At 39.2% G+C, this 21,718-nt stretch overlaps 2 protein-coding genes across 3 annotated transcripts in view; one reads left to right on the top strand and one right to left on the bottom strand.

Moving 5' to 3' along the window:
• The window catches only part of DNTT (DNA nucleotidylexotransferase), a 180,036-nt gene extending 171,557 nt beyond the window's left edge, over nt 1-8,479 (bottom strand). Inside the window, exon 1 of one of the 2 annotated variants that reach the window (XM_068688151.1) lies at nt 8,132-8,479. The gene's annotated coding sequence lies outside the window, so the exon portion shown is untranslated. The remainder of the gene's footprint in view (nt 1-8,131) is intronic. The other variant, XM_068688146.1, reaches the window with a different exon arrangement.
• Nucleotides 1-21,718, top strand: part of BLNK (B cell linker) — a 94,988-nt gene that overhangs the window by 36,701 nt on the left and 36,569 nt on the right. The window lies entirely within an intron of this gene.

Genomic DNA, 21,718 nt, shown 5'->3' with positions numbered 1-21,718 from the left:
AATTTAGGACTATTCAGATCAGTTCTCTCAGGTCATTTTATTTACCCTCTGGAGGACAGAGGGAAGGGACATTCTCCTAAGCTGGGAGGCAGCACAGTCTCCTGCCCAAAATTGTCTCGGTCTGGGCTAATACTACTGTTAAAATGATAATGAAATGGTAAATATTTTATTTTGTTTTTTCAACAAGCTCTGCCTGATTTTTCAATGTCTAACAAGCTCCTCATGGTCCTAATAATCCAGTGTTCTGGAGAGGAAAAATACAAACCTTTTAGATATTTTACAGTTCTTGTATTATTTTTCCTAGTTTCTATTCTCCTTCCCTGATTCTATTACACATTTTAGGCAGCCTCCCATGACATCCTTGACAGAGCATTAGGTCTCGGTTTCTTCTGTCACTTCAGTTTCCCCAGCCACCTGCTACCACAGCTCTGTCATTTCTCCTATTTAGTTCCTTACTGTCCAGTTTCACAGCTTTTTATTATTTTAGAAAGCTCACAGAGTTTTCACAATAACCTAAGAGCTATTTCAGTTAATTTGCCTTACCATACATTTCATAAAAGTCATCAGATCCTCTTATAAACCCCTGATCTAGGTGATATAATTAATTAAATTTATCAGTATATATCTTCCTTATCTCGTTCCTTTGGCTTCAGGCAATTCTTCTCTGAAGAAATACAAGGAAATGCAAGGCACATCCATGCTGTTGCTATAATGAATAGATAATATTGTTCAAGATCACGGAAGTAACAGGGTTGTTGAAATGTCAGCATGAATTATCAGCTATATTCCTTTTAGATTACAAATACAAATAACATTTAAGAAATGATTCATATCTAAATGTTTACCCACCAAGGATCTCTCTTATTTATTTTTTGTCTATACATAGCTCACAAATAAATAGGCTGAAATATACTGTGAAAAAAAATATATATATATGTATCAAAGACAAACCTGTATCTATTGCTATACCTGCTGTATATTTTGCAGAGTGCACAAGATGGAACACCAGAGTCGGGGAAAACCCCACTTTCTGTACAGACTTGAAGTGTTGTTCATTTACAACCATGGCATAGCTCCAGCAGATACCTGGGCAGGATAAGCATTTCTGCTATAACAACCTCAAAATTTTGCTTTTCTATTATGACATCCCTTTCTACTCTAGTATTCTTGTATATTGGCTTACTTCAATTTAAAGTAAATCAAACCTGGATCAGATCAAAGGTCTAACTTATATGACAGTTGTGGCATTAGACAGCACCAGTGGCCTAAGGAAGAAGAATGAGGCAAATGGCTGTGGGTGGTTGCCTCTGCATACATGTGTATAACCAGTATATCACTATATTAAGCTGTTAAAACACCCCAATGGAAAGTGGTGAAACAAATAAATATACACTTTGATCTTTGATTCAGGAAAGTCTTGGTGGTATCATTCCATCAGGAATAATAATAATAATAATAATAATAATAATAATAATAATAATAATAATAATAATAATAATAATACAGTATAATTTCTTTAGAAGCTCATGATACTTTTATGGAAAAAAAAAAAAAGTCTTTTCCATAAAAGGGGAAATCCTCCAGTGAATAGTGAATAGGACAGTAAGAGTTAGCAGACCTCAAGTATGGCTTAAGCTTGAAATAAATCACAGTCCTTAAGGAATAATTACTTTAAAAATCATTTTCTCCTGGAACACTCTATTGTAACACTATTGCATTTCTATTTGTTAACTAACATGAAAATGTTATAGTATAAGCCATAAAAATAATATATTCCTTGTCAAGAGTTTCAGATTACAAATAGTACTTAGGCATCTAATTTCTACTCACCAGTCTGTTCATAAACATATTCCTAGCTCAAACTTACTGTAGCAATAGTGAACAGGACAACTTCAAATGCATATAATTCTTATATTCCAGGCTGAGCTCTACAACACAGAGAACATTTAGGTACCCAAGTCCATGCTGCAGATGTTGTTAAAATTCACTAATGTTCAGCAAAGAAAAACCTCACAAAACTATCACTTAATATATATTATTTCTAAACTACCCAGTCAGAAATTTTCTTTAATCCCCAAATATTTTTTAGTTTTTATTTCCTCAGTGTAGTAGCCTTCTTGTTCTTTATTAAAACAAAAAATAATGAAAATAAAAATGTTTATTAACATGACTATGTGCAATACAATGAATAGTCAAATTTAAATACATGTCTCTTTAAACGTAGACTTCTATCAAATTTTCTTTCCTCTTTCACTTCTCCCCACATTCTCTCCTCAGATTTTGAATCTGAAGGGATGACCAAAAAAAACTAGAAACTGTTATTCTGAAACCCAGTGTTTGCTACTAAATGTAGTTTTTTTTCTCTCAATGTACTCTGAGAGTACAACAATGCAGGTTCTTATGACCTCAAACTTATGAAATAATTCCTTTAAATGCTGTACAACTAATTCTTCAAAATAAGATACATAAAGAATTAGAACTCACTCTACCATAGCATGCCACTCCTACTCTGCTACTGTTTTGTAGTCCTAATGCAATAAAAGTTACCAACTGTGTGAGCATATTACTTACAACAATTCACAATATTTGCAGTCTCAGATTAACAGACAAATTTCATGGCTAGAGTTACAAGTCTGAGCAATTTTTCTCCACAGACAACAGTATTCTATTAGACCCTTCATCTCATGTCAAAGCCACATAACACTGTCATTGATAAAATATTGCTACATTGTTATTTCACATAGTAGTCTGCTACTTTTTAATTAATAAGATATTTTCTTTCTTTAGAAAGTCCTCCATCCTCTTGATAACTTCACTGTCTTTTTTCGAAGGCAACATTTCAAAAGAATTAATTTCAGAAGAATTTTTGGAGCTCTTTCTGTTCCATGACATAATTGCTCCCAGAGCATGGAGTTCTAATAAGGGACCCCAGTTATCCAAGAAAGAGGGCAGCCTTAAGATGATGGAAATGCATGAAAATAGAAAAGACCAAAAAAAAAAAAAAAAAAAAAAAAACTGGTTCTAAGCAGGAATGAGATAATGCTCAGACAGGAATTACTATGGTCAGTAAAGCAGGGCAGACTACCAAATTGTTCCAGAGAAGAGATGCTTCAGACATTTTACTTGGCTATATGTATTACAAGCCAGTGCAGGAGAAAAGTGGTTTAAAAACTGCCGTTTTTCAGCATCTTCCAGATGCTGAAGGCGTCATGAGATGTGTGAACATTATCATTGCCATACAGAAATAACCTCATTTTCAGATAAACCTTTCATTTTGAATTTTTATGCAACTTTTTGTCTGTGTGAGTATAGAGTGATTTTTGTCAGCAGAGATGCAAGTGTATTTAGACCACTGCATGTCTGAATTCTGACTGATGCTCTTGAAGGAAGGACTTGATAGGTTTCAAATAAGCCCATGCCACTGCAGCATCACTTCCCTGGTGACACTCAAAGCTAGGTGAGAGCTAGCCAGTTATGAATATCTGGATTGCAGTCACTCGTTAAGGTTGGAAAGGGATAAGATTTGCAGACCAAGCAGCAGCACTACTCTTCAGAGGCACTTTTCTCCTCCATAGCTGTCAAATGGCTCCAGCATAGGTCACTGCCTCCAAGGCAATCTGGCCTCCAACAATTTTAGTTTATCATTAAATAATTAGTCTGTCTGAAGGAGTAAGTTTTGTGTTTCTGTGTGCATGTGGAACAGATGACGGTAAAACTGAAAAGCAGAAGTGCAGCTTTTTACACAGTGGGTTTGTCCCCAGGGAAATAAAACACTCTGCAGGTGCTAAAATAAATTTGCTCAGAAGCCCCCTCATGAGAAAATCCTACTAAATTTACTGTTTTCACATCTTTGCCTACCCCGTAGTACAAGCCCGCATGTACTGTCGGTTTCCTCTAGTGAGCCTAAAGACAAACCCAAATCCCTTTCAATTAAATTTACAGTTGCATTTTCAAACACATCATCTACTACTGTAACTATTTGAACAATTTCATTAGTTACTATCCAAAGTGATAACAGATCAAAACTTTAAAATTTCTACAGCAGTTGCTAGGAAGTCTTCCAAAATTAATGTTGTGTCATTCAGACATTTGACCCATAGTGAAGAAATGAAAATTTCTGAAAATAAGTATTTAAAAATTCTTGGGACAGAAATGTACCTTCCTCTCATCTGCTAAGACACAACTAAATGCCTATGTGTATCTTTCCCTGTACAAGAAGCAGTGTTTTCTAGTTTAAAAGAGCTTATATGCATCTTGGAAGTGGAAACAATAATAAAATAATTTAAATAGACTAGTTAGTGAGAACCTGAAAGCAATGCTTGGGAAAAACAGAGATGTATTATTTTAAACATGAAACTGCAGTGTGTTCACCTGATTATAGCAATCAGTAAGTTGTAAATACATAGAAAGTCATGAGGAACCATGTTCCATAAACTCATGGTTTCCAAACACCAGCTATAGGACACTGAATGGTAAGTTGTTATTTCAGTTGTTATCAACTGAAATAGATATTGAGGGGAAACAAAACTATATCTAAACTGACACACTTTTAAACAATAGGGTTTGAGTGCACTTTTGGCACAGTATCAAGTACCACAAATTTGCATTCAGACCCAGATGATCAAGCACAAAACCCACCCAGGCAGCATGTGACAGGCCAGTGCTAACAGCACATTTCCCCTCCACTCGCTCGCTGTCTCCATAGCACATTGATGGCACAGCTTCCTAAGTATATTCTGAAAGCAGAATAGATCAAATATGTACAGAATACTTCCAATATCAGGCCTTTACCAAAAATTAAAACCTGCAACATTGCTACAGATCCCAGTTCAGATTCAGGTGGTATGAATTTGGGCTATTTTCCAATTTAGACAGAGGTGGGAGCAATTTGGGCTACTTTCACTTAACTTCCACAGCCTTGAAAAACTGAACTGTAGTAAGTATATTCTGACTTTCATGTGTATGCAGACTGATAAAACCAAATTCCTTCTAGAGTCTGCCTTTACATTCGCATTACACTGTTCCAGTGTTTGGAATTCTCAACTTAAGTGCTATCCCAGTAGTGGCCAAATGTCAGAGAGCACAAACAGTAGACTCAATTTTTAAATAGAGGTCTTCACATATGAATAAACACTTTTTGAAGCAATTATCAGTCTAAGAGAGAATTGAGACAGCAAGTAGATATAGGTAAGGAGAAGTAACTCTAAGCTACATGAGATATTATAACCTCAGGACAGTAAAATCATGCAGATATTTTGAATTGGATTTTCAGTCATTTTACATATTTCTCGGAAAAGCTTATACAGTTGCTCTTTAGTCAGAACTTCCTGAGGGAAAAGCCAAGCAAAAGATCAAAAAGCTGTCCTTTAGAATGTGCAACTTCTGGTTTCTCACATTTCCCAGAAGTTCAAAAGTCAAAATGAGCAAATATACCAGGTTCTTAGCAGGACAGGTTGCGCATGAAATCCATCTAAAAAACTCTTTCCTATAATGAGAAGTTCCATTGTTGACTCCTGAGATTTTTAAGAATATTGTCTGGTATGATCTTCTCTATTAATGTTGGAGGCAAGATTTTACTAATTGGGAAAGGGTTAAGAAATGGGTTTTCTAGCATGACTGAGAGAAAACATGAGTCTTATATGGTCATGTTACAGATAAAATTGAAACCTCATTATCAAACTGATTGCTTACATCAAATCATGTTTCTCAGCTGTTTGTCCTAAATTGAAGGCACTAGACTGTGTCTGTAGGCATTACTGTAACCTGTAAAAAATAGCTTCCTCTTGAAATAGTCATGCATAGCTTGTTGAGATTCTTTGATGCAGCACTGGCTCCTCAAAGCATTAAAAATAAAAATAAAAATAAAATAAAAATAAAAATAAAAATAAAAATAAAAATAAAAATAAAAATAAAAATAAAAATAAAAATAAAAATAAAAATAAAAATAAAAATAAAAATAAAAATAAAAATAAAGAAGATTTCCTTCAAATGGATGTCTAAAATTAATGTATTTGCAGTTCTTTTTATTCACCTTCTTAATGCTCATTTTTTATGCTACATGACATAATTTATAAGGCTCAACTCGTTATTTTAACTATGTGAAATCTTAGATGTTTAAAAATGGCAGCTTCCAGGCAAAGCTGTATCAATATACTGGCTTGGACTTTTCACACAGCCTGATTGCCCACCTGTCATGTGTGCCACAGCTCCTGCCTGGGACATATTCCTAGGCTTTCTTGTCATGCAGACAAGGCTATGGGAAGATGCTGTTGCATCTGAGCAACACCCCATCATGTTCAGCTTCACAGCTTCACAGCTTCAGCTGCCAACCCAGATCAGGAACTCAAACAGATTCCTAGATTCCCTAGGCTAAACATAGTCATGATCTGTAATCCACATGAAGATAACATCATGAATGGTCTTCCTAAAAGGAAGTGTATAACTTAAAAGTAAGATATGTAGAGCTGATATTTTATAAAATATTTAATTGTAATGTGACTACTAGTGATATCAGTAGCTTCAGCAGGAATCCCTGACAAAACCCAAATCATCATACAAACCACATACCGGCAGGAATTGAGGTAGACAGCATTAATTTCAGTGGAAATCAGAAAAAAAGTCATTGAAAGAGTCAGACAGAAACTTTCAGTCAATAAAAACTACCACTGTTGTCAGTGATAGTACTCAAACTCCAGCTTTTGCCTAACAGTTTCTCCGTAACAGTTAGCACTGTAGGGAAGTACTTGTTATGATCTAGGAACGCCATTTGCCAAGGACTCAAATGCTTCAGACAAACCTTAAACCACAGATGATCTTAACAATCATAGAATCACAAAATATCCTGAGTTGGAAAGAGGAATCCCACAAGAATCATTGGGCCCAACTCCTGGGGGAGTTGTCCAAACATTTCTTGAACTCTAATAGGCTCGGTGCTGTGGCCACTTCACTGGGAAGCCTGTACCGGTTCCCAACCACCCTCTCAGTGAAGAACTTTTTCCTGATATCCAACCTGAGCCTCACACAATGCAGCTCCATGCCATTCCCTCGGGTCCTGTCGCTGTCCTCAGGGAGCAGAGCTCAGCGCCTGCCCCTCCACTCTCCTCATGAGGAAGCTGCAAGCCACCATGAGACCTCCCCTCAGCCACCTCTGCTCTGGGCTGAACACACCAAGTGACCTCAGACATTCTTCTTATGTCTTGCAAAACTGGACACACTACCTGAGGTACTCAAGGTACAATAGGGTATAGGGAACTGGAGCCTGGAGTAAACAGGAAATATCTGTGAATTTACAACAAATTTTGACCAAATGAAGGTACAATACTCACAGTTTCAGTCTGTTGCACCAAGTCTGGGTTTGACCATGTCCTGATTACCTCATCTTAAATAGAAAATAGGTCTTAAATAGAAACCAGAGTGTGCCATCAAAGTGAGGCAGCATGCACAAAGAATGAACCAGGAGAAATAAACAGAAGAAAATAGCAGAAGAGGTTAAAAAATCATTTTAGTTTCTGAATATGCAAGATAGAGATGTTGGTTTTTTAAATCTTTTTATTTATGGGCATAAGAGGAGAAATACAGTCATATTGGGAGAGGATGAGAGAGACAAACCCAAACTAAGCCACAACATTTACAGTGATGAGGAAATGATGTTGCAACAGTCAGTGGCATTTAGATTGTCCTTCCAGGCATTAAGAAGATCTTTCCAGAAATTTAAAAGGCATTTTGGCATTTTGAGCATCAAAAAATTAAAAAAAAAAAAAAAAAAAAAAAAAAGTAAAAAAGTATCCATATTCTCTGAACCATCCTGCCAAGAGAATTTACTGGCAAATTCTGCATTACCTATGTTGAGTAATGGTGCAAGGAACTTGCCCGGTCAATCTGTAGCCATACACAGGAAAATGAAAGTACCACTACCTAATCACAAAAAAAAAAAAAAAAAAAAAAAAAAAAAGGCAGAGTCCATGACAATGCAGGTTCTTAAAACATTAAAATGCCCTTTAGGTGAAGAGTTTGAACAATAAAACTCCAGAAGACTACTACTGCAGGAACACTTCTGCAAAAAGCTTCATATCAAAACCTATTCACTTGGGACACTACTGTCACCCCAATGCCCCTAGGACCTGCCCCTTACCTCTGCTGGGCAGCACAGGCTGGTCCAGGCTGACAGGCCACATCTCAATGGCCAGCAGCACTTGCAAGTTGACGGCTGTGCCTCCCAACTGTTTCCATTGGCCCCAGATGTGCCAGGGAGCACAGTAGTAGCACAGGCATCCCTCAGAACAACCACACCTCTGCCAGCACCCATGCCTGGGAAGGAGGGTTTCATGTGAACCCCTGTTATGGCCAAAATGACATCCACGTGGTAAAGTAAATGCTAGTTCCTCTTTGGCATTCTGCAAATGAACACATGAGGTCAGAGATGGACAGTTGCTGGGGTTACAGCAACAAAAATAGCATGACTTTATGCTCACTGCGTGGCTCCAATCTGCTGCTGCCTCCAGGCCCTCCCAGGGTTCCTGAAGAAGCAGGAAGGTCATTTCCTGGAGCTGAGGCTAGTGAAGTCCTGCCTCACTATTTGGGGGCAACAAGTAACCCTAGAGGGAGGGAGGAACCACCCCTTCCCAGTGTGTTCCTCCTTGCTGGCAGTAAACAGTGTTTCTGTAAGGACTATACAGAAACCGTCTTGACCACAGACAGGGTCAGTCCAAATATGAGCTCAAAGTTTGGATTCCGAAACCACCTACTGGGCAAAAGAGGCCTACAGCTGTTTGGAGAAGTTTGGGTGTGTTTTTTTGTTTGGTTGGTTGGTTTTTTTTTGTTTGTTTGTTTGTTTTTTGTCTCTCGAGTGGCTGTCCTATCTTGTTCTGCCCTGATATGCTTTCAGAGCACAATAATAGATGGCCAGATAGGTTGATTTGTAGGCAGACCAGAAACAGCTAAGCAGGCTCTAGCCATTTCCTGGCGAGGCTGCAGTTTAGATCCAAAGGTTCTCGACACCTGAATACATTTAAACTGGGGAAAAGGAGGAATTTCACTGTAGCTAGAAAAACTTTCTTTGGCATATGGGGGAGTGTGGCTTCCTTCTCTTAATTTCAGGGCTTAACTTGCACTTGACCCTCCATTGGTTTCCCAGGAAAAGCATATTCCAAGGTGGCCAGGAGAAACTGCTCTCTCTCAGGTGCCTTGGGTTTGAGATGCCTAGAGGGTACTGTATGCACTTTCTGGGGAGGATCAGTATAATTTATTCTTTGCCCGTGTTCTGCAGGAGCAGGGAGCCAGCCTATGCCACATCACCTGGTACTAGAGACTTCTGCTAATTCTAGGGCAGGACTCTTCTCCCCTGGAAAGTGTCAGTGCATCTTGGTAGTAGTGATTATAAAGTGAAAGAAGATGTGCCCTCCATAAGCATTCAGAGGGCCAAGCCCTTGTGGAGCAGCAGGAAAAGGGTTGTTTTTTGGTTTTGTTTTTCTGTAAGCAGTTTGTAGATATTAAAGTGAAGCAGAGATGTGTGTTGGGCCATGTGTATGCATGGAAAGAAACAAGCTGGCTGAGATACTGATCCATGGACAGGCCCTGTGGCAGATACCACAAAATCTCATGAACAAGTCTTGTGCAATAGGGATATTCTTAGGAGTAACTTCTGGGCAGCCATACCAGTTTAAACAGCCACACACCCTATTCCTCCTACCCTTTGCTGCACCCACACAAACACCTATGCACTGAACCATATCCAGAAGTGCATGCAGCTAATACCACCTTTTTTGTTACTTTTTGCTAGATCATTTGTAGAGGACTTCTTTCCCAGTCCATTTCACTGCATGGCTACATGGACACTGGGATAAGAGATGAAGGCTGATGGATGGACCTGGGGACGGCCCTGGGAATGAGGCATCAGCATCAGTTCCTTCAAGGGAGCAGTGCTGTAAGGACAAGCGTGAAAGCTCTCTAGCTCACCAGGCACTGTAGAGCATTAAAACTAAACCCATAAACTGATGAGTCATGAAGAAACAAGGCAAAACCAGGGCAGTGTGTGAATGACAGGCTGCCACCAAAGATCTCAAAGGGAAATAGTTTGGGATTTCTGTGAGTCAGGTAAGAACCAGCTGTTGTCTAAGGGCCTAACAAGCAAGCCTGTATCCTGATACATATTTAGATATAGCAGGAAGATTATATAAGCAAAAGGTAAAGTGACACTGCAATTGATTTGCACTGCTTCTTCACATTGCCAGAGTGCAACCTTAATTTCAAAAATAACTTTGCGAGTAAACTTGGAAAAGTGTCCAGTTCATAATCAGATATAATGCAGGGTGGAATTCCAGGGACATGCGTAGTAAATAACATTCAACTTGACTGTTATTATTTAAAGCCTTTATGAAATACCCCAACTTTATAAGACACCCCAAAAGGGTAATTTGTTCACTAAGGGCCCTCCCTTGAGAAATACTGTGTGTAAATATCCACTGATTCCTGGGTTAAAGGCTGAGAGATCAAAGACATTATCCATGCCAAGATCAGAGCAATACTGTTAGCAAAGACATAAATCTTGTGGCAGGCTGTTTCCCCATTGTCACCTGCACTAACCAGGAAAGCATGTTTTACCACTAAATTTTCACAAAAGAAATATAGTCAGTACAATCTAGGGATTTAACCTGTGAAAACCTGCCTTAAGTGTCATGAGAATCTCCCCACTAAATAACTTATGGTGTCCTCAAAATATACAGTACTTACCAAAACTTATTAACATGATGCAGATGAAAGAAGAAAGAAGAGAAAGGTTTCCTACCTAGACCAGACTTAGCTTGTAGATTAAGCCACAGAGGCCAAAGATACAGAAAGAAGAGAGTGGCAACACTATACAAGGCATAGAACTTTTTTTTTTTTTTAAAAAAAAAAAAAAAGAAAAAAAAAAAGTCTACCAGAACTACAGGATAAAGCCCAAGCATGAATACCTGCTTACATTGTCACTTATAAATTGACCTTTAAAGAGGAAAAAAAGACCAAGCTTGGGCTGAAGGTATCAGAGCCATTAAACACAGACCAGATACCTACATCTGGGGTGGGAACAACCTCACCCTGTGCTGATGGAGGGTGTGCTGTTTAGGAAGGCAGGTGAAGAAACGTCTTTTTCACGACGGTGATATTCAAAAGGATAGGGACAACTGGGTGATCTCTAGTTTTGCTGCAGTCCCTTCGGGAAGGGAAAAGTACCCGTGGCAGCATGCCAGCATCCGGCACGCCATCACAGGGAGAGATGTGGGGAGCAGAGAAGGGAGCCCAACATCTCCGGCGGTCCCTGCATTCCTGCCAAGCCCTGCGGCCAGCCCAGGGCTGAGCACCCAGCTGCAGCCTGCTTCCCTGGCCCCTCCACGGCCCGCTGGAGCTCATCGAGATCTCACCCACTGTCAAACCCGGCTGTCGGCACTGCGGGGCCGCCTTCCTCCCTGGCCAAGCCGCCGCTCCCCCAAGACACACGGAGGGGGCTGCGGGGAGGCGCGAGGGAGCCGCGTCCCGTTTCCAGAGGCATTACCCGGGGCTGCCGCGGCCACCTGTGCGGGCCGGGCTGGGCCGGGCCGGGCCGGGGGCGGGCCGGGAGCACCGGGTCCCTCCTCTGCCTGTGCCTGCGGGTGGGACAGGGAGAGAGAGCCTGCAGCGCCCAGCTGCCAAGGCTCCCCTAGCAGGGAAGTTTCCCCCGAGCACGGAGCGGGGTGCTGGCAGGCAGCGTGGCCGTGCTGTGCCGTGCCGTGCCCTTTCCCCTCCCGGCAGGAGGAAGCGGCGGCGCCGGCAGGTGCCGAGTGGCGGTGCCAGGGGCAGCTGAGCCGGGGGTCCCGGCGGGTGGTGGCGCAGCGCGGAGCATGGAGAAGCTGAACAAGCTGGCCGTGCCGGCCGGAGAGAAGCTCAGGTACGGGCTGGGACCCCCGCAGACCCCGCCACGCGTGGGGCGGAGCGGGGCTGCCGGGCACCTGCGGGCGAGGAGCGCGGCGGGGTCGCGGGGAGCCGCATCCTGCACTGGAGGGGAGACATTGGGGGTTATAGGGACACGGGGGTTACAGGGACACGGGGGGGAACACAGGGGCACGGGCAGAGGCCGTGGGGTTACACCAGGTCCTCGCCGCGGCCGTGCGGGGAAGTGCAAGACGGGTCTGTGGAGGGTAACGCGGTGGCTGCTTCGCCGGCAAAGTAGGGGAAAAGGGTTTAAAAGTTTGTTTGCAAAGGTTTAAGAAAACAGGCTTGGACTTGCTAAGGTGTATGAGCCATATGCAAATTTGGGAAAAAAATGGATTAATGGCTTAATGGTTTAATTGGAGTGTCATAAACTGGCTTTCGCAGTTAAGTTCCTGTGGTATTTCCCAGTCTTCGAAAGAACGGGTAGAAGACAGGGAACTGGAAAGCGGGAAATGCTCCTAAATGAAAGAGGACAACTTTAAACACAGGGTTTGAGAGAGAAAAAAAAAAAAAAAAAGCAGAAGCTGACCATTATTGAAGTATTTTTAGTGTGGCTGGACTTGTGCGCTGGTGGAGCGGGTACCTCAGGGCTCTTTCACAATGCCTTTTTTTTTCCTGAGTAATTAAAAGAAGTCCTGTTTCAGATGAAGGTTAAAATAGGAACATCTTTTCTTCTTCTTCCTTTTCTTTTTCTATAAAGCAATACTGGAAAACATGCGTTTTTTTCCTAAAATTACTCATTTAAGCATTTCATACTAATTCATAAACCATTTACAAGTGTCTCTCCCTCTCTCCAGAAGCCTTCATGCAAATTAAAATATTCCCTTGTAAAGCTAGTCGTGATGGGACAGAATTTCCACCCTCTCCATACTGCTGAAATATTGGGGTGTACTTGTAGAGGTGCGATGACCATTATAGTCCTCAACCTGGCAGGCTGCACCGTACAGCTTGACCATTTCTTGATGGTCCAATGGACCAGGAAGAAGACAGCTAGTTTTCTCACTGTCTGCAGTTCATCACTTCAAATGGTTTAAATGGTGTCAGGCCTTAATGCTGGTTGCATTTAGCTATCTCAAGATAATAAGCTAAGTGATATGATGGAAAACTTGATGCCATCAAGATAGTTACTTGTACCTAAAGAAATAAAATATTATTTTCTGTGATAAAGTTGTACTCTCTACACCTCTAGCAAATGCTTAAAACAGGGCTAAAAACAAGATTACTTCCAAATATATAGAGAAGGTCCTACACTTGAGGATTATAATAGTCCACAGCTTCTTTGTGTACCAATTCAAAAGCCTTAAACCAGAAAGGCAGCCATTGCATCCCTTCTGCATCTATCTTTACATGGGCTGACACTCTGCCTTGACCAGGGCTTTTAAATTGTAAAAGAAGGAAGAAGGGGAAGTAGCTCCGCTTTCCTGTATTATCTTGAAGTATTAAAAGCTACTTTTTCTGTCCTTCTCATTGCCAATTCACCTTAGTTGTGCAAGCAGCACACATTTCTCAAACATGAGTGTTTTCACTACGTGCAGGGGAAATGCATGCATGCTTTAGTTTAAACGTGTTTAAATACCTCATTAGACAGAGACTTGGATATGTGGTTACAGTGATCGTACTACAACGTGAGGATTTTAATAACTTATGGCACAAGTTTGCTTGAGATTGTGTTCATAGTGCAAACTTAGAAGCGATGTGCAAATATAGGAAGAGATCAGTTTAACATGGTGGCAGCCATTGCTTCCTTCTTTGAAATGGCCATGTGCCTGCTTTCACTCTGCGACTTGTTGATTTTGCCTTTGACTTCCTAATATAGCCTCCTACCTACAAAGAAGATACGTGTGGCTCAAAATTTCCATCAAATGTTACATGAATGAAAAGGTTATGTTAAAAATCTGCCTTCTTCTGTATGCCAAGATGTAAATGCAGAGAACTTTTCTACAAAGGATAGGTTCAACTGATGTAATTACAGTTCACATACTTTTCTAAAGACAGCTTTCTTAAAATTTCTGCTTTGTAGCAGCAAAAATTAAAGTAGTACTGTTGCTGAGTCAGTGTTTGAGAATAGAACTTTTGATTTATTTTTTTTCAGTGTAGACCTGAAAAAGTAGGTATTATGTGGCTTCAGTAATCTCATCTCCATGGGCATACTTGAATCAAACAGATGCAGCCTTTCATTGAATTAGCAAGCTTTACATTAGATCTCAATTCTTGACATATTCAACACATTTATCGCAACAATAAGAAGTGTAAGCATTCCTATGTGTCTCTAACTACCATGTTGCAGTATGAGCGTTGTTTGCAGTTGAAGCTAAGTCACTCAATTAACTTAAATATCATTTTGATAGGAATGCTGAAACTTCATGGAATTCCATTATTGTTTTAATATAGTGTTTGTTATAAGGTATGTGCAGTATTATAGAAATATTCCCTCAGAATACACTGTTTATTCTAATCGCTTTTATATAGTCAGGAAAACATGAAGTTCCAGAGTTCGTTGTTTATCATTAGATTAATTTATTTAGTGCATGCAAAGAATTTGGTAGTTTGAATGATTTTCTAAAGTGTGGAGTGAAATACATGAGCAATGCTATGCTGACATAGCAGTATCTAGTATGCCTTGATTTCAGAAAATAATTTTATGCTTCAGACAAATGTATACATAAATAGATGCACTCATGATCAGGGATGGTAGTTGGCAAAGGTAACATGAAATTAGCAACTCAAACAATATAGCATCAAACTTGCAGGCTCTTTTGTGGTTCAGCTTCCTTAGACTATGCACCTATGATTCCTGCTCTGTAAATAATTTGTAGCTACTATATATGACTCTGTTATAACATCTCTTCAGACTTGCTGCATTTTTTATTATGACCACAAACCTTAATAATGCCCCTTTGCACACAGCTGCCTTCAGCTGTGTATCACAATGTCATTTTCAAAGGCATCATTACCATCCCCACTGCAGTGACAAACCATGGCATGAAGCAGAAGCGTACCACATGCTTTCACTTGCTGAAGGTCATATAGCCAACATCTTCCAGTTTTCAAAAAGATCACTTTTCCAAGAGTAAAGTTTCCTGTTCACTTGAAATAACTTCATTAAATTGCAGCAGTTTCTCCCTGTCCCACCCAAAAAAGCTCCACCCCAAACCTAAAATCACTATCTCCCCATAACTGACAAATGAAAAACAAGTTGGGGGGGAGGGGGACAACTGACTTTTTTTTCTCGGGTAGGATACATGTCAGCTTATTTGCAATGCAAACACAATCCTTTTGTTTTAACATCCCCTGCTAAACAGGAGGTTTAAGTCCTAATTCTATTAAAAATCAAGAGAAGTTTCCTTGAGGCCTAAATGTCTGTTAGTTGTCTATCAAATTTGAAAGTATTTATGGTCTTTGCTATTTTTCTATGGATAGAGATAGCTTGGCTCTTAACTACTTGGTCTCTTCTTTACTACAAGATTTTTTTGGTGTAGTTTCCTCTTGAAAGGGTATAAGCAGAAAATGAACTCGTTTGGGAGCAAGATGATGTTATACATAGAAGGCATTGGTTTACAATATAGCACGTTTTATCAAAGGGAATATTTCCTTTTTGAGAGAATAAATTGGGAACATCTGAACATCAGTTCTGAACTGTAAGAAAATGTTTTTATTACAGAAATTCTAATTAATTCTTCTTAATAGTGAATAGGAGCGAATAAAAACTTAATCTTTTTTTTCCTTAAGTTAATGTAGTTTATGTCAGAATCAGAGTAAAAATTAACCAAGGAAAGAAACTGGAGTTTCAAAGCAGTCTCCCCATGACAGAGTTGGGCATCAGAGTTCACAACCAACATTAACGTATTTCCCCTCTTTTAGTTGTATACACTTCAAAGGAAAAGTTACGCAAGTGTACAGGGTTAGTTACATACTGCTTAGTAGTCTAAGAGCCTGAATCAGGAGTTCAACTGTTCCACGTTGAGATGTTTCCGGTCTGACCTCTTCTAGTTTCTCATCACTATTTCATCTCCACAAGTCACTTCTGCTCTTACCTGCTCTGTTCTCTTTCTAGCACGAGCCCTAGCTGCCTTTACCCTTAGGCCCTCAGCCAGAAATGGCCTTTACCACCCATTGCTACCTCCAGCAGCCTTCTTTCTCAGCTTCCAGTTTCCCCTGAAAACTTGCCACTGCACACAGTCATGGCATTGTACTTTGTGGCACACGCACGTCTTGGCCAAGCTATATGTGAAGTCACAGTGCTGACTGCATGCAACCTCTGAAGTTGAAATGCACAGGAATGGGGAGAAGCAAGCTAACCACCAACATTTGTTATGCTGCTAAGTACAAACACAAATTCTTTGTGTGATTGTTAGGTCCAGTTTGCCCTACAAAAGATAGAGTTTTGATTAAATGATGTAGCTGAGTAATCTCTATTTCCTCTTGCTTTCAGTTAAACAGTTCATGAATCTGTCTCACCTCTGGACTTTGGAATGTAATGAGATACAGAGTGCAAACTTCCCTAAATACCACTAAGAAAATCTATTCTTTCACTCCCAGTGCAACTTCCCCTGCCAAATTCTCCTGCTGTTTCTCTCTCTGCCCTTGCTTCAGCATAGCATAGTCTCCACCCCCATCTATATTTTTTTCCTCATTTCTTCCTGTCTGCGCAAGCATTTCATAAGAACAATCCCTTTCAAATTTGTTCCTTTTTTTTTTTTTTTTCCATTATTGTCCTTCTTTCTGGCTATGTTGTTCTGCATGGAGCAATCTTTGTCAGTCTGCCAAGCTGCCCTCTTTGTTTGTTTATTAAAAAACATAAATCATCATATATAAAGCTTCTAATAAAAACTGTTGGGGGAGGGGGGGGGGGAAATCCTGAATCCTGCTGTACTGTTTTTAAACCCAAAAATTCAATACATACTTATATAGAATTTTCCTGCCTACAATGCTGTTTATAGCAAACTGTGTTTGTGTAATTGTCATCCACATATGTTGTATATGAAAATAGAGCAATATGGACAAAATGATTCTGTGTAATACTGAAACCATTCTGAAGAGCTCTTGTTTAATGTAGGTAGCAGCATAAGAATAGAGTCTAGGTTTGCACCAAAACTGTTCACAAGATCAGTTATGCATATACATCACCTTTAGTTTCCTCCTATGTAGGTAAAATTGTTCAGTCACTGGTGTAGCTTATGACAGCACTGCCAAACAGGCACGTTCTTCCAAATAAAATTAGGTCTTTCAGTGACATTGTAGCCCTGCCAAATAATTGTCCACAATAGCAGCATTTGCCAGAACAACTATAAAAAAATAAAATAAGTTATGCCATCTCAGGCCTTTGACTGTCAGTTATTCGGCAAAATTTAGTAATGTAGATTGATCTAAAGATTCACTGTTTGTGGTCTTTTTCTTGTCGAAAAAGCATATGCCCAATACCAAACAAAAACCAATAAATTAATTTCCTTGGCCATAGAAGAAATAAAAATGTTTCAGCAAACTTTGTGTATCCTTTTTCACCTCTATTTTAAAACTACACCCCATATAGCTCTGTAGAGAGCTAGATACTAAATCATAGGATATTTCTGTTACCCAGTGATATGCTGATCCAAGAACAAAATAGTTTTGCATGTTACAGAATCATTCAAAACCTACATACTGCACAGTCCATTATAATTTGATAGATCGTTTTCTTTTTAAATAAATATAAGATAATTAAAATTTTGGAAAAAAAAAGCCGTAAGTGTTGATTTCTTGTTTATTTCCATATGGCATATGGAAAACAACATTAACAAGATGAGGAAAGGGTGTTCCCACATTGATTGAAATTGCTATAAGTACCTCTTTATTTGAAAATGAGCATGATTTTTAGTAGCTCCTTTTTCCCCCTTGGAACTATTCTATGGTCCTATGAAAATACCTCTTTGGCCTACTTGCTATTTTATTCTCTTTTTCAGTGCTGTCCAGTAGTCAAGCAAACCTCTTGAAAGTCAACAGTTGAAAAGTTAGTGAAGAGTAATGGAATCAAGTCGTAGTTCTGCTTGGTGAATTTAGTTTTGGAAAACCATTTAACCCAATCAAAAATCCACACTAACCATATTCAGGTTTGTAACAGGTCAAACAAGGTATAACTGAAACATTTCAAAATGCTGAATACTGTAAGAATCCCATTGCTTTTGCTTTCTGTTTAAAGGATAAGAGATAGCTGGAGCTTCAACACTGCAGGCAATTCCAGCATTTTGAACAAACAGAGGAAAAAATATAAGATTTCAATTATTTGCAGAACAGAAACTGGAAAAAAAAAAAAAAATGCCTTGTGGAGTTCAGATCATTTTACCATAACACTCAATGTTATGTTAACTGCACTGAAATTTTTGACATTTAAAAGATGTAAATATTTCCTCTCAGTTTGGTTGACCATTATAGTTCGGGATTAAACTGTAGCAGATTACTGTGTGCATGCTGCAATGAGGAAAACTTGTGACCCACTCTGATGTATCTAATGGAAATGCCTCAAAACTACTTTTTTCATAGGAAAATGCATGAATCAATTAAAAGTCACCTCTAGCTATCTGCACTTGACTTGAGCTATCTGCAGATGACTTATAAGTCCCTCATCATTAGATAGTTTTCTCATATACACTTTATGTGGTTAAAATGATCACTGCATTAGTAGACTGATTTTAGTTTTCTCTAGCTTCCTTTATATCTAAGCATAGTAAAGTACATTACAATATGATAGATAAGCAACATCTGCTTCAGAAAGCAAGTATTATTGGTTCTTTATCTCAGCAGATGAGAATTGGAAAACTGATAGATAATGTGGCTGAGAGTGATAGGATTTTCTCATTTGTATTTAGGAACCATCTTAGATTTTCAGTAGACTGTGAAAGGGCTATATGTATGATGTGAATAAGTATGGTTTTCACAAAATAAACTAAACAACTAAGGGGTAAAAGAAGCCTCAAAATTCTGTTAGTATCTTAATTCTTCATCTGTTAGTGCATATATTTTGGACAAGTAGATTTCCCTGATATACGTGAAGCCATGCGTGCAATGCTACAGGTCTATGATCTCAACAGATATAATATACCATATAATATGTACCTTGGAAAGTATTAAAATAATGCATCCTCAGTCAATAATATGAAAAAGTGAACGTTTATGAAGCTTAGTGCAGGGGTAACTGGGCGAAGTGCCCATGCATACAAGTGGCCAGGACTATAAGGCTAAATGATTCCTTCATGTCTTAAAATACAGACACCAGCAACTGTGCAAGAAGTGCGGAAGCAGCTAAGTGCTACTGCAAGTGCAGTTACGTGGCCAATTTAATTCAGCCTGTTTGAGCTGCTGCCAAAAGAAAGTCCCTTTCTTCCACCCTCCCAATTCTCCTGCTTGCCCTGCAACTCATCTCCACCTTCACACAGGCCCTAGGGTTCCCATGGCCATGTGATGATCCAAATCTGATCTTGCTGATACCAAACTTGGCAAAATTAAAAACAAGTTAGTTTCTCAGTTTAAGTTCCCTAATTCATCATACCTGGGTAAACACTGAGGTCAAAACGAGGAGGGCAGAGAAGAGCAGAATTCCTATTTCAAATGGCAGCCTATGTAGGCTCCACTAAAGTGGCCATATAACTGTAGGGACTGGAATACCTCTCCAAACTTGTAATAAAAATGAATAACTTCAAAATAAACAGAATGGATAGATCCATGAACTGATGATGGGGTATCCACAACTTCTCTCTTTGCTCTCTATGTGTGTCACCTATCTGTGCCCATCTGGGGATGCAATGCTTCTGTGGCTGGAAATCTCTATAAAAAGCAACAAAGCTTTCACAAAAGATCCTAAAAGTAGTGAATTTTAATTTCTTATATCTACTCAGCATATCTAGTGCATATTTACATAAAAGCTATTTTGTTGGAACCAATCTTAGTCACTTGTGAATATAAGGGAGCATTAAAATACCTGGGCTTATTTTTGTCTCTAGGAGTAGGCTAATGGGAGTGTTTAATATTTAATGCCATATCTAGAAGCTCTGCTCTGTTTTATTTGGTTGTCAGAGCACTATTTGGTAGAACAAATGCAGTCCATTATGTATATAAATGCACTTTTGGTTTAAGGAGAAGAATTAAAAGGCTGTTTAGAAAAAACCTCCGTTTTCTCTCTCCAGTGCACACAAAGCACCTTGCCTTCAGATTCTTGAGCACCTTGGAAAAACAACATGTTTTATTCTTTCAGTCTCTGAACTTTCTGGATTAAAATCACTAAATTAGAAAGTTTATTTTAGTAGCAATCTTAAATGGCACAAAGACACTAATGAAGACTACACTCGGATCATGAAGTAAATTTATTGATCTCATGCCAGTGCTGTTGTGCACACATTAGTAAGACCTCAGCACAAAATTTAAGTACGTACGTAACGTTAAGGTGGTTGAATTTAGACATTTGCTTAAATATTTGGTTAAATCTTAGTCATGCCCATTACATAACTTGAAAGAGATTATTTGACGTTCTTCAATAGGTGACCAGAACTAAAATGGGAGATTTGAAATTTGTGGAAGAGGAGTGAGAACAAAGGAATTTTCTCTGTTTCAAAACCAAACCAAAATTCAGCCTCTGTGTTTCTGTGTTCAATTAACTCTTTTTTTTCTTTTTCATTTGCTTTCCTTCATGTGACCAAATCGCATTTTCAATCTACATGACTGCAGGAATGACAGAAATGTTATCCAACCTTTCTAAAACATACGTAAAATCATGACTAAAGGTAATGTTACTGCTGACAGATGGTAATTTTCAGCGCCCTTACCATGTCCTGTCTTTATTCACTTCCCTGCAATGAGTTTGTGCTTCCTCTGTTTGGTAAAATATAAAAAACATATTACTCCTACAATTTCTATCCTTGTTCTCTCTTACCTGTCAAGCTATAGGGAACAAGTCCTTCATGAAGAGACAGAGCTTCTTTTATTTTAACTGGACCAGTATGTTAGAGTAAGCTAATGCCTTTAGATCCCATCTGCTGCTTGCAAGCCTTTCAGAAGAGTAAAGGAAGGAAGCCTTGTTGAATATAGCTTCTGTTTTGTTTGTTTGTTTTAAATGCATCAGGTTGTATCCAGACAACTGGTGCATAAAAGAGATCAGTTAACCAAAAAGACACAGAGCAGGTCAGTTACGGAACAGAAAATCTCTCAACATCTTGTGTCAGGAAGTGATGTGCAATATTCACTTAGCATATTGTAATAGCTGATTATTCTCTGTCCTGTTTATAGTATCGCTATTATCCAGTTGGGATAAAGGGGAGAGCAAGCAGGATAAGATGGAAGAAAAAAAAACTGAAATGCCTTCAGTTTTTTATTAAATATCTGTAATTTAAAAGGCAGCAGCCCAAAGTGCCTGGCCATCACTGCTTTCTGATATGCATAAACATCTGGGAAGTCCACACAAGTAGTAGAAATAACAAGAGCCAGAACTCTTCTCTGGTAAATTAAAAAGGGGTGTAAAAAAAAAAATAAAAAAAAATTGCAACAAATGCTGTACAATTTAAACACACAAACCCTTCAGTATTAATACACTGTCTGCACATAGTCAGAACAAGGCTCAGCCTTGACCTAAAAGGAGGGAACAGTTGTACCAAAGTCAGTCCCATTGGTAAGGCTTCTGTTGTCTTAGCCCTGTGGAAAAATCTGCATATGCCTATAGAGGTCAAGAATCAGGATTCCTTGCTAAGTGACTATAAGATTCTTTCATAGTGCAGAATTCCTAGTCACCTGACACTAATTATACTATTTAATT

This window comes from Anas acuta, chromosome 7 (genome assembly GCF_963932015.1).
Source record: "Anas acuta chromosome 7, bAnaAcu1.1, whole genome shotgun sequence".
In the NCBI taxonomy this organism is placed as follows: Eukaryota; Metazoa; Chordata; class Aves; order Anseriformes; family Anatidae; genus Anas; species Anas acuta.
This window is presented reverse-complemented; position numbering and strand designations above follow the sequence as displayed.